General features: G+C 48.9%; 1 protein-coding gene across 3 annotated transcripts in view; it reads left to right on the top strand.

Moving 5' to 3' along the window:
* The window catches only part of SLC45A4 (solute carrier family 45 member 4), a 148,484-nt gene that overhangs the window by 14,623 nt on the left and 117,779 nt on the right, over positions 1–16,082 (top strand). For 2 of the 3 annotated variants that reach the window (XM_079984285.1, XM_079984281.1), the window contains exon 1: positions 8,305–8,439. The exons of the other annotated variant lie outside the window; for it this stretch is intronic. The gene's annotated coding sequence lies outside the window, so the exon portion shown is untranslated. Of the gene's footprint in view, positions 1–8,304; positions 8,440–16,082 lie in introns of those variants that run through there. 3 annotated transcript variants of the gene reach the window in all.

The following is a 16,082-nucleotide window of genomic DNA, read 5'->3' as shown; positions in this document are numbered from 1 at the left end:
TGGTGTAGTGGTTAAGAGTGGCAGTCTCGTAATCTGGTGAACTGGGTTGGCTTCCCTGCTCCTCCACACTTCTCTGAAGTCTCTCAGCCTCACTCACCTCACAGAGTGTTTGTTGTGGGGGAGGAAGGGAAAGGAGAACGTTGGCCACTTTGAGTCTCCTTAAAGGTAAAGGGACCCCTGACCATTAGGTCCATTCATGACCGACTCTGGGGTTGCGGCGCTCATCTCGCTTTATTGGCCGAGTTTGCCGGCGTACAGCTTCCAGGTCATGTGGCCAGCATGACTAAGCCGCTACTGGCGAACCAGAGCAGCGCACGGAAACGCCGTTTACCTTCCCACCGCAGTGGTACCTATTTATCTACTTTCATTTTGAGGTGCTTTCGAACTGCTAGGTTGGCAGGAGCAGGGACCGAGCAACGGGAGCTCACCCCGTCGTGGGGATTCAAACCACTGACCTTCTGATCGGCAAGTCCTAGGCTCTGTGGTTTAACCCACAGCACCACCCACGTCCCTTTGAGACTCCTTAGGGTAGTGATAAAGTGGGATATCAAATCCAAACTCTTCTTCTTCCCACCCACACAAACAGCAAGGTCAGTCTTAGTGATTTCACCACAACATGTGCTCTCTGTGAAGAGGACACGATTTCTCAGAAAAAAACAAAACTATTTTGCAGTCAAGGAGCTTTCACCATTACCAGCTCAGCTGTCTCCTCTCTCTTTTCTTTTCTTTTTAAATGTGTTGACTTCCCTGCACACACCCCTTTAGCTTCCGCTTGTTGCAAGATGAATGTAGACATAGCAAAATAAGGTGGGGATGAGCAGGTAGGGCCACAATAGATGGCAGTTTGCAAATCACACTTTTTAATGTTTTCCCTGTACTTGTTTTAAAAAATGATCTGTCATGGTAGCTGTCCAGAGTGGCTGGGGGAACCCAGTCAGATGGGTGATGATGATGATGATGATGATGATGATGATGATGATGGATGATGATGGAATAGGATATCCCTATTTTCATCAGAGAAATGTTGGAGGGTATGGAATAGAGCAGGGGTCAGCAAACATTTTCAGCAGGGGGCCGGTCTACTGTCCCTCAGACCTTGTGGGGGGCTGGACTATATTTTGGAAAAAAATATGAATGAATTCCTATGCCCCACAAATAACCCAGAGATATATTTTAAATAAACACACACATTCTACTTATGTAAAAACACCAGGCAGGCCCCACAAATACCCCAGAAATGCATTTTAAATAAAAGGGCACATTCTACTCATGTAAAAACACGCTGATTCCTGGACCGTCTGTGGGCCAGATTTAGAAGGCGACTGGGCCGCATCCGGCCCCCGGGCCTTAGTTTGCCTACCCATGGAATAGAGTGTAAGATCCATACACCAAGAAGCTGGGCATTATATGTGCATTCCACACACAGGTGCACAGAGAGAAATGTGCCTAACTTAAGACTGCTTCTCTTTAACCACCATCAAATCAATTTATTAGCAAATCGACAGCCTGCCATTTCACTGATTGTCAACAAAACAGACAAGGAACATCAACAGTAAAAAAAAGAGAGAGAAAATGAGGGATGTGATGCACTCCAAAAGAGACTATCTTTTGAAAGCTATCAGTTTATCTTAGCACAATAAAACAGCATCATGAATGCTTGGCCATCGCATGCCAGCCTTCTGCTGTTGCTGCTTCCTTGTAATATGGGAGAGTGAAGAATGGCCGTTCCATGGACCATTCTATCGCTCCCCCACCTCTGCCAAAAATAAATGCTGCTTCCTGGCTGTGAACTTGGAGAGAGGCTGATATCCTGTAAATTTGGATAAGTGGTCCCTTAAGCATCACTCAAAAAGAGGACAAGAGAGGACACCACTTTACATAAAACCTGCATTTTTAGGTATGTGCACGTGCACATGTAGAAACAATTATCATCATCTTTTTTAGGTCGGGGACAGGGTCTCAGGCAGGTTCCAGCAAGCAGCAATGTTGCTCCTGCAACCTGGGGCAGGGTCCGACAGCCTTTTATCTCTGATGGGGTAACGGCCGGTCCTGATCCCCCCCAGTGACTCACCTCCCTGTTTCACCCGAAGGTGAGCACTCCTCCTGCGAGTACTCAGGTCTCTCCTTCTCTCAGACCTGAGTCTCTGCAGCTCGGGAGATGTCGGTGGGTTACTAGATCCAGAGGCCGCCTCAGCCTCCCCTGACCCAACTGGTAGTGGAGCAGCTGTAAGTGATGGCCCAGCTGAAGGCAACAAGGTAATCCCCGCATCTGGAGCCAGGGCAGGCTCAGACCCCTGACTCAGCCCAGCTGGTGCTTGTTGCAGGGGAACCTGTGCAGACTGGGGATCTTCAGGACCAGGCCCCAGACTTGGTTCAGCTGCCGCCTGAGGCAGAGGATCCAGTGCAGACTGAGATTCCTCTGGTTCCGAGTCCAAGCCCGAGTCCCAGGTCATCACAGCAGAAAGGAGGGCAGTAAATGGCAGCATGGCTGTCAAGGCCGTCTTAAGCATATGCAGCGCCGGGTGCAAAGATCTACCCGGCGCCCCCCCTCCAGGTTGCCCAAAGTTGTGGACCTTTTTTTAGGGCGGGATGGCAAGGCGCGCACAGCAGAGCTGGCCTAACCGGCCACCTCAACAACAACAGAGGAGCCCGAGGTGGTGACAGCAGCAGAGCAAGGCGTGGGCGAGCAGAGCCCAGCGCAACAACACAACAGTAGAGCCCAAGGCAGCGGTGGCAACTGAGTGAAGCCAAGTGACTTGTGTGAGCATCCTGCGCTGGGCGGGCCTCTCAACGGCCCACCAATCCCAGGTGCGCAGGAGGGCAGAGCCAGCCAGCGGCCTCAGTGCCTCACTTGCCCACAGCAGAAGAGCTGTGGCGCTCCAACGGGCTCTGCTCCACTCAACAGTGACTGTCGACTCTTCCCAATCCTTGGACTCCAAATCTCAGCCTCAGAGTCTTGGCCTGGCGCCCCTGAGAGCCCAGCGCCCAGGTGCCCAACACCCCTAGCACCTATGGGTAAGACGGCCCTAAAGGCTGTGTTGCACTAGTAAAGGTAAAGGTAAAGGGATCCCTGACCATTCGGTCCAGTCGTGACCGACTCTGGGGTTGTGGCGCTCATCTCGCTTTACTGGCCGAGGGAGCCGGCGTACAGCTTCCGGGTCATGTGGCCAGCATGACTAAGCCGCTTCTGGCGAACCAGAGCAGTGCATAGAAACGCTGTTTACCTTCCTGCCGGAGCGGTACCTATTTATCTACTTGCACTTTGACGTGCTTTCGAACTGCTATGTTGGCAGGAGCAGGGACTGAGCAACGGGAGCTCACCTCGTCGCGGAGATTCGAAACGCCGACCTTCTGATTGGCAAGCCCTAGGCTCTGTGGTTTAACCCACAGCGCCACCCGCGTCCCACTAGTAAGGGGCCACAAATGTGATAAATGTGGGTGCGCAAGTTTTATGCAAATCTGTACCCCCTTTTGCCCTCCTTCTGTGATGATTCACTTTGCTACTTCTGCTGCTGAGCTTTGGCCAAATTCCCTGACAAGCCCGTATTATGGCCTCATCACAATAATTTTCCGATGCCTCTTATTACGCTACAATTATACTCGCAAAGTGAAGGTCTGATCTCGCCCGCCGCCTGCCCCCATCATTTCTGTCCTTAGCAAATCTGATCTGTACAATGAAGAGCTGTGTTCCTGGCAATTTATTTTGTGGAAGGAATTCATCCTTGGGTTTTCTGCCTTCTTGCTAGCGGCTCAGAATTCCAATTATCTTCAAGCCTAATGCATTCTCTCTGGACTTACCATTAATTTATAAGTTTCTGAAGGAGCTGGATGTTCTGTTCCATTTACTTAAAAGAGTCATTTTATCATCTATGTATGATTCAGGCTCCCACCCCACTTTGCTGTCTCCTTCCTTGTGCTTGGGCTGTTTCTAATTAACCTAAAGTGTATGAACGCCTCAGAAGAACAAAGCTGCATCTCAAGAAATGTGCGCCTATTTACTGTGTGAGCCATAAAGATAATATTCAGGATCAGGGGTGGGGGGAAGGTGGAACGGGGAGGGGGGCAGGAGAGACATTGCCAAGGAAAGATTTGGACAAGGGGAAGAAGAAGAAGAGTTTGGATTTGATATCAACAAACACTCTGTGAGGTGAGTGAGGCTGAGAGACTTCAGAGAAGTGTGACTGGCCCAAGGTCACCCAGCAGCTGGGGAATCGAACCCAGTTCACCAGATTGCAAGACTACCGCCCTTAACCACTACACCACGCTGGCTCTCCTTCAATAGCAGTGATTTGTTGCATCAGGAGTCACCAATACAGCTCCCATAGGCAAAAGGGCATCCTTGAGGTCTTCTGTTGGTGCCCACAAAGCCTCTTTATTATATATACACCCCACCCATCTGGCTGGGTTTCCCCAGCCACTCTGGGCAGCTTCCAACAGAATATTAAAGACATGAAAAAACATCAAACATTAAAAACTTCCCTAAACAGGGCTGCCTTCAGATGCTTTCTAAAAGTCAGATACAGTGGTACCTCGCGTTAAGAACTTAATTCGTTCTGGAGGTCCGTTCTTAACCTGAAACTGTTCTTAACCTGAGGTACCACTTTAGCTAATGGGACCTCCTGCTGCCACCGCCATGCGATTTCTGTTCTCATCCTGAAGCAAAGTTCTTAACCTGAGGTATGATTTCTGGGTTAGCGGAGTCTGTAACCTGAAGCGTATTTAACATGAGGTACCACTGTAGTTGTTTATTTCCTTGACATCTGATGGGAGGGCATTCCACAGGGCGGGGTTCCAACACCGAGAAAGCCCTCTGCTTGGTAATAATAATAATAATAATAATAATAATAATAATAATAATAATTTATTTGTACTCCGCCCATCTGGCTGGGTTTCCCCAGCCACTCTGGGCGGCTTCCAACAAAGATTAAAAATACCTCAAAATGGCACACATTAAAAACTTCCCTGAACAGGGCTGCCTTCAGATGTCTTCTGAATGTCAGGTAGTTATTTTTCTCTTTGACATCTGCTAGGAGGGTGTTCCACAGGGCGGGCGCCACCACCGAGAAGGCCCTCTGCCTGGTTCCCTGTAACCTCACTTTTCGCAGGGAGGGAACCGCCAGAAGGCCCTTGGAGGTGGACCTCAGTGTCCGGGCTGGACGATGGGGGTGGAGATACTTCTTCAGGCGGCTGGCCCCTGCAAGAACAGGATGTGCCATTCGCCTCACCCACATTCTTATTCCTAAACATGCAATGCATTCATGTTGGGCAGCCTAGCCAATCAGGGATCCTTGGCACATGCAAGTAAGGCAAAGGCAAAGGACCTATGGGTCCTTTGGACCCATGGGTGGTTAAGCATTTCACACGTTTTCAAAATGGGTTTGTGCCCTCCTCTTGTTGGATAAGGGACGCTGGTGGGGCTGTGGGTTAAACCACAGAGTTAAACCACAGAGCCTAGGACTTGCTGATCAGAAGGTTGGCGGTTCGAATCCCCGCCACGGGGTGAGCTCCCGTTGTTCGGTCCCTGCTCCTGCTAACCTAGCAGTTCGAAAGCATGTCAAACTGCAAGTAGATAAATAGGTTCCGTTCTGGCAGGAAGGTAAACGGCGTTTCTGTGCACTGCTCTGGTTCACCAGAAGCGGCTTAGTCATGCTGGCCACATGACCCAGAGGTTGTACGCTGGCTCCCTCGGCCAATAAAGCGAGATGAGTGACGCAACCCCAGAGTTGGTCACAACTGGACCTAATGGTCAGGGGTCCCTTTACCTTTACCTTTACTTGTTGGTTAAATCGCAATTGCACACCAGCTAAATTAGTCTCATTAGTCTCCCTCCTCCTAACTCTGGCCAACTTTGGGTCAAGGAAGCAAACCCAGCAATGTAGCATTCTGTATCCAAGTGCTGGCTTTTGGGGCTATCCTTGTGGGTGTATCTTAAAACGTGGCATCAGTTGTATGTATTGTCCACAAGTGTTACTAAAGAATTATCCATGAGCCAGAACAGTTAAGAACCTAGGACTGAATTCTAGGTGCCACCTCTGCCTTAGAAATCCTACTCAAAACTGTAAAGGTAAAGGACCCCTGGACGGTTAAGTCCAGTCAAATGCGTACTATGGGGTTGCGGCGCTCATCTGGCTTTCAGGCCGAGGGAGCCAGCGTTTGTCCACAGACAGCTTTTGAGGTCATGCAGCCAGCAGCACTAAACCACTTCTGGTGCAACAGGACACTGTGACAGAAACCAGAGCACACGTAAATGCCATTTAGCTTCCTGCCACAGTTGTACCTATTTATCTACTTTCACTGGTGTATTTTGGAACTGTTCAGTTGGCAGGAGCTGGAACAGAGCAACGGGAGCTCACCCCATTGTGGGGATTTGAACAGCCGACCTTCTGATCGGCAAGCCCAGGAGGATTCGTGGTCTAGACCACAGCGCCACCTGCGTCCCTTTGGCACATGAGCATGGCTAACCACCATTCACACATAGCATGTTTGCCGCAGGAAACAGTGGTGGAGGAATTGCCCCTTAAAGTGTGAGGAAGCACACATCAGATGCATTTCTGGAATGCAAGTGACACCATGAGCGCTGATTGCCTACGCCTTGCCCACATGGGAAACTTCACCTCACAGCTAACTCTCACAATGAACATCGATCCCAGGGTGAAGCTGCAGGAACGCGCTTGGCTTCTGTTATAGACGTTTTGTACTTGGCCGCTGGAACTTTCCATCGTCCAAAACCTCGCACAGCAGGGCTGACCCAGACTCTAAATGGTATCGCTGCGCCTTCCTCTCTCACAGGCCATTTTTAGCACACTCAGCGTGCGCTTGGAGACAGCCAAAGAGGCTAGCAAGCGGCTGCACTGCCGTCCCCTCATTTGTTCTCAGTGCCACACGCCCACGTCATTCTTCACCGATACTGCAAGGACAGAAAGGATCTCTGCTTTTTTGCTTTTGGGGCGGTGTGGGGGGGGAGTGAGGACCCTCGGGGGGAACAGTGAGGGGGTATGGGGTCTATATTGAAGAGTGGGTTAGTAAACCTCAGGCCCAGGGCAAATGCAGCTCTTGAATCCTCTCTATCATGTCTCTCTAGATCAGTGGTTCTCAACCTGTGGGTCCCTAGTTGTTGTTGGACTACAACTCCCATCATCCCTGACCGCTGGTCATGCTGGCTAGGAATGATGGGAGTTGTAGTCCAACAACATCTGGGGACCCACAGGTTGAGAACCTTCCTAGGTCCTTTGGGTATGCACCTTCTCTCCATCCCATTATCATCAGAAGCACAGATGACACAAGAGCGATCCTTTTCAGTGGCTGCTCCTGTATTGCAGAGTGCTCTCCCAAGAAAAGTTAGACTGCCTACCTCTAGGTGAATGATGGCCAAACGCGACCCTCCTGCTGTTTTGGGGACTACAACTCCCATCATCCCTAGCTAACAGGACCAGTGCTCAGGGATGATGGGAACTGTAGTCCCAAAACAGCTGGAGGGCCAAGTTTGGCCATCACTGCTCTAGGTTATGCAGGCTAAGACTATGGTGAACATGGCCATAGAGGCTAGCTTAGTTATCCAAGGCCCGTGTGGTCAAAAAAGACGATGGAAACCAGACAATGGTGCCAGGTGTGTTTCCCTGGAGAGAGGCTTCCACAAAGCAGCCAGAGATGATAACCATGGCTGGACTACTGTAATGCACTGTGTGGGGAGCTAGCCTTGTACCTGGTTTGGAAGCTGCAGCTAGCACAGAATGCAACTGCTAGGGGGCTTTGTTTTACCCCGGTGTTGAAGCACTTCATTGGTTGTTTGTTTTCATGTCTCTCTTCTGTGTGTGAGAGTGGAATCTTCCCATTCTGGTCCCAATCCCAGGTAGCAAAAAATGCCTTGGGTGGGTCTTCGTTGGAGACTGTTGAGGAGACCAAAGGAGAAGTCATTTCATTGTGGCCATGGAAGCCTCTCTTGGGAAGAGTCAGAGCTACCACAACTTCCTGACACGAAGGCACAAATTAATTTGGCAGTTGATGTGGACACACTCCAACGTACCTCCTTTGTGGAGCTGTGTGCAACTTTGAGACTATTTTCTCACCCACCACACTCTGTTTATTTTAGTCTGTTTTTCACTTGGGCAATGAAATAGGTGGCTCTTTTCCCACATCAGTGTGAGCCAGCAAATATTATTACTCTTGGCTTGACCCCATTGGTACTGATGGGGAGTCTAGTCTCAGAGCTCTGAAGGCCTGGAATCCTGAATCTCCTGGAATTGTTCTTGGACATGGACCACTTGGCAACTGTTGCCATAGAACCAGGTTGCCCAACAACAGAGCCCGGCGCATATCTGTGCACAAATAGAAGGTGGCCAACTTCCAACCGCTAGAAAATCAACTCTGATTTTGGACCTTCCTTGAGATACCGCATTTGGGATCAGCCTATTGAGTTTCTCGGCTCCTCTTCTGCACAAGGTGAGCTACATTGCCATCACGAGAGCCTTCTTGTCACTTATTTCAGAGGTAAAGCCAGGCCTAGATGCTACAGCTGCCACATGGCTCCCACTCAGGTAGCGAGAGGGAGGAAATTTGTTTCAGTTTGCATTTAAAGATGAATTTTCTTAATCTGCATGTTCCTAAAACAATATGTGAACCAAAACGCAGCTGCCCTTCAAAATTCGCACTTCTCTGAATTTTGCAATGCAGCTCTCCAGCTAAGCAATGTGTACAAAAATGTATGTTGTTGTTGTTTAGTCGTTTAGTCGTATCCGACTCTTTGTGACCCCATGGACCAGAGCACGCCAGGCACTCCTGTCTTCCACTGCCTCCCGCAGTTTGGTCAAACTCATGCTGGTAGCTTCGAGAACACCGTCCAACCATCTCGTCCTCTGTCGTCCCCTTCCCCTTGTGCCCTCCAAAGTATTGGAGCCTCAGCTTCAGGATCTGTCCTTCCAGTGAGCACTCAGGGCTGATTTCCTTCAGAATGGAGAGGTTGGATCTTCTTGCAGTCCATGGGACTCTCAAGGGTCTCCTCCAGCACCAGAATTCAAAAGCATCAATTCTTTGGCGATCAGCCTTCTTTATGGTCCAGCTCTCACTTACATACACCACTACTGGGAAAACCATAGCTTTCACTATACGGACCTTTCTCGGCAAGGTGATGTGGGGTAAAGGATGCATATAGATGTGTATATTAGTGAAATTAACATACAAAAATGTATTCAATTGGGGGCAAATCGCTTTGCAAACATGTGGATTAGGGGGGGAAATCGCCGCTAAAATACTGATGAATTTTCATGAGGAATTTTAAAGAAATGCAGAATTGTGATGAAATTTGATAGTGGAAAAACAGAAAATGGGAGAAGAAGAAGAAGAAGAGTTTGGATTTGATATCCCGCCTTTCACTCCCTTTAAGGAGTCTCAAAGCGGCTAACATTCTCCTTTCCCTTCCTCCCCCACAACAAACACTCTATGAGGTGAGTGGGGCTGAGAGACTTCAAGGAAGTGTGACTGGCCCAAGGTCACCCAGCAGCTGCATGTGGAGGAGCAGAGATGCGAACCCAGTTCCCCAGATTACAAGACTACCGCTCTCAACCACTACACCACACTGGCTTACAACTCGCCCATCCCTACATTCAAAGCTGCACATCTTCCTTCCCTGTAACATGAAAGGAATGCCAAAATATGGGATGCAACCTTAAGGTCCATGAATAACCATAGTTTAGAGGTCCCGGGCCCTAAGGAAGTCAGACTATCCTCCACTAGGGTCAGGGCCTTCTCAGTGATGGCTCTGACCTGGTGGAATGCTCTGTGCCATGAGACTAGGGTCCTTCAGGATTTAACCTCCTTCCGTCAGGCCTGTAAGACAGAGCTATTCCGCCTGGCCTTTAATTTGAATTCAGTCTGATCTTTTATTTCCCTTCTCTTCCCTCCCCCTCCGCTTTTATGAAGATCACCCGCTCTGAGACCCCACAGCTAATTCTCCCCTGGTCTCCTCGCTGGCCCAAGTAGGACTAATTCAACCAGCTAGCCCTGGGGATTATCTAATTGATTTTTGATTTTTGAATTTTATTGTTATTTGTGTTTTTATACTGTATTTTATGCTGCTTTTATAATTAAGTGTTTTAAATTTGTTGTTGGCTGCCCTGAGCCCGGTTTTTGAACTGAGAAGGGTGGGGTATAAATAAAATATTATTATTATTATTATTATAAAAAACTTTGGGAAACGGGGGTTGTGCTGGAGGGAGCATTGCACTACAGTGCCGGATATGCTTAGGACAGCCCTGATGGTGCCTGGTGGCCCTTGGAAGGCTTCCCAGAAGGAACATGGCCCTCGCCACCGAAAGGCTTCTCACCCTGAGCTACATGATGATGTCCCTGTGGGCAAACAAAGTCAATGGAAAGATAGGGCAATCAGGGATCGAAAAATGAATGAGATGACAACACGATAGTCAGCAAGACTGGTGCATCATTGAGAGTAGACAAAGGTGGGGAAAGCAGGAGAAGGGGCAAAGCAAATGAATTCGGAAGCGGTGCTGGAAAATAGTTGGGAAAGGGATGTGTTTTTCAATACTGTTGGAAAAAACTGCTCCCCCCCAAAAAAAAAAAGAGTAAATTGTTCTGGCTCAGCTTTTGTCTCGAGCAACCTCCTTCCCTAGCTAATTTTAATGCCTGCTTTCCAAATATACTTGATAAGAAAGCATGAATAAAACGGGGGTTTAGCTTTCCATTTATGGAAGCCTCTTGTTGCTAAGTGTGTGTCGATTTACACATGCATTGATGGGGCTTTCACTGTTGCCATGGTAACCAGTGTAGCGGAGCAGTTACATAAGAATGGGAAGATGCATTCACCTGCCTTGTGGATTGCTGGAATTAATTGTAGGACAAGGAAATAAGCAAAGAGAGAAGAGAGAGATCTGCAGATCTGAGTATACTAGGGTCCACCTGTGCTGCACAAAGCTCCTGTTCTTTAGGTAAAGGTAAAGGGACCCCTGACCATTAGGTCCAGTCGTGGCCGACTCTGGGGTTGCGACGTTCATCTCGCTTTATTGGCCAAGGGAGCTGGCGTACAGCTTCCGGGTCATGTGGCCAGCATGACTAAGCCGTTTCTGGCGAACCAGAGCAGCGCACGGAAACACCGTTTACCTTCCCGCCGGAGCGGTACCTATTTATCTACTTGCATTTTGATGTGCTTTCAAACTGCTAGGTTGGCAGGAGCAGGGACCGAGCAACGGGAGATCACCCCGTCGCGGGGATTCGAACCGCCGACCTTCTGATCAGCAACCCCTAGGCTCTGTGGTTTAACCCACAGCGCCACCCGCGTCCCTTACTCCTGTTCTTTAAACCACTGGAAAAACAGGCAAAGATATAGCATGCTGGGAAAAGCTATTTCTGTTGAATTTCTCCCTGTCATACAGCTGTGAAGGGATCAGGCTCCCTGCCAGGAGGGCTGTGTGGAGACGTGGCAACTCCTTAGCCATGGACAGCAGTATGGGGGAGGTGACTGTCTCATGCTCTATTCCTCGTGGGAACAGCTGGAGTGCAACAGCATCTGGAAAGCCATAGGTTCTTCTCCATCCTCAGTTGGTACTTTGCAGGTTAAAATCAGGACTTCGAATTACAGCCAGAAATGTACCTGCTGCCAGCATAGCTGTTCTGGAATTTGCATAACATTCTCCTTCCACATTGGGTCCCAATTACTATGCTGCTGTTGTTGTTGTTTAGTCGTTTAGTCGTGTCCGACTCTTTGTGACCCCATGGACCAGAGCACACCAGGCACTCCTGTCTTCCACTGCCTCCCGCAGTTTGGTCAAACTCATGCTGGTAGCTTCGAGAACACCGTCCAACCATCTCACCCTCTGTCGTCCCCTTCTCCTTGTGCCCTCCATCTTTCCCAACATCAGGGTCGTTTCCAGAGAGTCTTCTCTTCTCATGAGATGGCCAAAGTATTGGAGCCTCAGCTTCAGGATCTGTCCTTCCAGTGAGCACTCAGGGCTGATTTCCTTCAGAATAGAGAGGTTGGATCTTCTTGCAGTCCACGGGACTCTCAAGAGTCTCCTCCAGCACCATAATTCAAAAGCATCCATTCTTCGGCGATCAGCCTTCTTTATGGTCCAGCTCTCACCTCCATTCATCACTACTGGGAAAACCATAGCTTTAACTGTACAGACCTTTGTTGGCAAAATGCTGCTGTATTTTGCACTAACTCTTGTTTTCTACCAGTGCGTGAATAATTGTGGTCAGACTGTCCAGTAAGTATCACAGTAGATCATAGAATCTAAGAGTTGGAAAGGACCCTTGCAGAAATCTTGCACACAGCGGTCTCCTGGGTAGGCTCAAACCACCAGCCTTCTGGTCAACACCCAGACGCGCTCACCCATTGCGCCACCTGAGGCTCACCAGCCTAAGCTTTTGAGACAGGAAATAAAACACTAGAGTTCCTTAAGAAGGGGCAAGTGACCCCATCCAGGTTAAATAGCACCCCTCTGTCCAAACCACACATAGCACCTCCACCTTCTCTGGGTTGAGCTTCACTTTGTCGGCACCAATCCATTCCAATACTGATTGCAGGCCTTACGCAGCTTCTTAGACGGAAAAGAGAGGTGGAGCTCAGTTCCCTCAGCAAGCTGGCGAGATCTCACTCCGTATCCCCAGATAATATGACTCAACGATTTCGCGTGGATGTTCAACAGCATCAAATCACAACCCCACCTGACCCTTTTTCATAGTCATCCTAGGCACCCATCCATTTTGATCACTTCCGTGGTAATTCAATCAATCCTTTATTAGGCATAGCAACCACACATTATAAAACAAACACCATATGCAGATTGTGGAAAATACGAATTTGGCATAACAATTTGCATAAATAATACAGTCTAAGACTACCACATCACTGACCAATCAAGAACCACCAAATCTCTCTATAATGGCCCAGTCTTTCCACATGGACAGCACTCAAAAATTTAGCCAGTATCAAAGTAATTTGATCATTCCTGTCCGAGAGCAGGTCCTGAACCATTGGCGGCATAGAATCGAGCCTGTTAGGTTGTAAGGCCTCTAACAATTGTCTTCTGGCATGAATGCCAAAATCACAAGAAAAGAAAATATGCTCCAACGTATCAGGTTCCTGCCTACCACATTTGCAGAGACGCTCTGCTTCTGGGAGAGCTAAATATCTTCCTCCTACTATCATCGAGGGAAACATATTAAATCTGGCTAGCATAAACAGCCTGCACAGTTCATGATTCTTCAGATTTGTCATGTAACACTTTTGAAAATCTCTACACAAAGGGAAATTTAAGCAAAGAGGAGAGCAAGTACCATATTTTTTGCTCTATAAGACTCACTTTTTCCCTCCTAAAAAGTATGGGGAAATGTGTGTGCGTCTTATGGAGCGAATGCAGGCTGCACAGCTATCCCAGAAGCCAGAACAGCAAGAGGGATTGCCGCTTTCACTGCCCAGCGATCCCTCTTGCTGTTCTGGCTTCTGAGATTCAGGGGGAAAAAATTTCTTGTTTTCCTCCTCCAAAAACTAGGTGCGTCTTGTGGTCTGGTGCATCTTATAGAGCGAAAAATACGGTAATTCTCGATGAAGCTTTCTGTGTACAGTGGTACCTCGGGTTACATACGCTTCAGGTTACATACGCTTCAGGTTACAGACTCTGTTAACCGAGAAATAGTGCTTCAGGTTAAGCACTTTGCTTCAGGATGAGAACAGAAATCAGGCTCCGGTGGCACGGCAGCAGCGGGAGGCCCCATTAGCTAAAGTGGTGCTTTAGGTTAAGAACAGTTTCAGGTTAAGAACCAGACCTCCGGAACGAATTAAGTACTTAACCTGAGGTACCACTGTAACTCTAAAGCCTAAATGAACGTGCAGACAGTGGTGGAGGAACCCTCTCCAGCACTTGGGTGGGACACCAAGGGGTAGCGTGAACCATCCAGCGGCACACACAGATGTCCGTACGGACTGGGCATGCGCGGCATCCCATACTGACTGCGTATGCGCGGCAGCCCGTAGGGACACTTGCACAGACGGTGCATGTGGCAGTCCATACATACGCCCATACGGATGGTGAACAAGAGCGGCAGCCCATACGGACGCCACGCAAGCGGCGCCCATAGTAACTGTCAGCGTGCCCTCGGCCACTCTACAGTGTGCAGAAGTCGATCCAATAGAAGACACCTTCGCTGTCCTCTGTACAAAGCCAGAACGGCATCACCCGCTGCCAAACCACTAACCTTGAATGTAATTATTGCATGATATTTCACTGTGGTCACGAACATGAGGCCTTCTGACAGATGAATAATAGCTTTTGCAAAGCCTTTCCCCCTTCTCCCTCTCCCTTTTCTGGGCCTTAAAATAGCTTCTCTAACTCCCCTTCAGCAGCTAGTCCCTTCCCATGAGGACTGCTCCGATGGGATGGAAAAAGCAAGACGCTTCCAGAGAGGGCTCGGGGCCCATTGAGAGCAGGGGAACTGCAGGGCTGCTGAATAGTTTATGGCCTTTCATGCCACTGTGCCTCATTGCTGGAGCCATGGGCCTGTCACTCATCTCCTGGGAGCCTCTCGAGATGGTTCTGCAAAGAAGCCATGTAACGAGGCTTCCAAAATTGATTGCTTTTTAGCAAAATGAGAAAACCGGCTCGTACGAAGCATGGCTTTTGCCAGGGATGGCGGAGAAATGCACTCAACTTGCCTTTGAATGTAAGTGTCCCAGCTTCACTTGAAATTCGCACCATCTCCGATTTTCTCTGACCAAAGAATGCATGCAAATATTCGCTTGTCGGGGGGAATAATGTACAAAAATGCATTCTATAAGGGGGAGGCAGTGGCAGAGGAACCCTCTCCAGCACCTGGGGCGGGACGTCGAGGTGTAGGGCAAACCGCCCGGTGGTGCACACGAAACATCCGTACAGACTGCGCATGCACGGCATCCCATACAGTCACCGTGCGAGTGGTGCCCATACTAACTGAGCACGCGCCATCGGCCACTCTAGAGCTGGGGGGGCAGCAGGCCATCTAGTCACCCCCCGAGTGGTGCCCAGGGTGGCCCGCCAACTCTGCCCCCCCCCTTCGTACACCCCTGGGGTGAGGGGTGCTTATACTAAGCGAAGTTGTATGCTATGTGTGTTTCTTTGCGGATGTTGTTTAGTCGTGACTGACTCTTCGTGACCCCATGGACCAGAACACGCCAGGCACTCCTGTCTTCCACTGCCTCCCGCAGTTTGGTCAAAATCATGTTCGTAGCTTCAAGAACACTGTCCCACCATCTCATCCTCTGTTGTCCCCTTCTCCTTGTGCCCTCCATCTTTCCCAACATCAGGGTCTTTTCCAGGGAGTCTTCTCTTCTCATGAGATGGCCAAAGTCTTGGAGCCTCAGCTTCAGGATCTGTCCTTCCAGTGAGCACTCAGGGCTGATTTCCTTAAGAATGGATACGTTTGATCTTTTTGCAGCCCATGGGACTCTCGAGTCTCCTCCAGCACCATAATTCAAAAGCATCAATTTTTTGGCGATCAGCCTTCTTTATGGTCCAGCTCCCACTTCCATACATCACTACCGGGGAAACCATAGGATAAATGCATATAAATTGCCTTGTGGACTTCTTCAAATTGCAATGAGGCGAACTGAATTTAAGAATGGAAAAAATGAGAAACCGAGAGAAACAAAAAATAATAATGGCAGATTCCAGTGCTTGACATCACTGTTCTTTAGTCGTGTATACTCTGCAGTCAGAGCATGGAGGATAGTAAAATTCCCACAAGCGTGGGATTTGTGGCAAGAGTATTAGTTTTACCAAGGTGGGCTACGACGACTGGCTCCTCCGGGTGACCTGTTTATTGAGCATTTGTCCTGATTTGCTTGCACAGAGCTTATGCTGTAGTTAGACTATGCCTGGTCCTTATCATTCATTCTGATTTGTGGACAGGATACCTATATAACAACACTGTTTCAACCCTGAATTTTTTGCAAAGTGTTTACATGTCTTTCCCCCAACCATCCATTTGTCCTGCATTTTCCAAAACATTCCACTGTCACTTTCCAAACTACAAAAAGTCCAGGCTTTCCCCTCTTTTTTTAAAAAAGTGAATTTGTTGTGTAAGGATGACAATGCACT

Source organism: Podarcis cretensis (assembly GCF_951804945.1).
Source record: "Podarcis cretensis genome assembly, chromosome: 7".
Lineage (NCBI taxonomy): Eukaryota > Metazoa > Chordata > Lepidosauria > Squamata > Lacertidae > Podarcis > Podarcis cretensis.
This window is presented reverse-complemented; position numbering and strand designations above follow the sequence as displayed.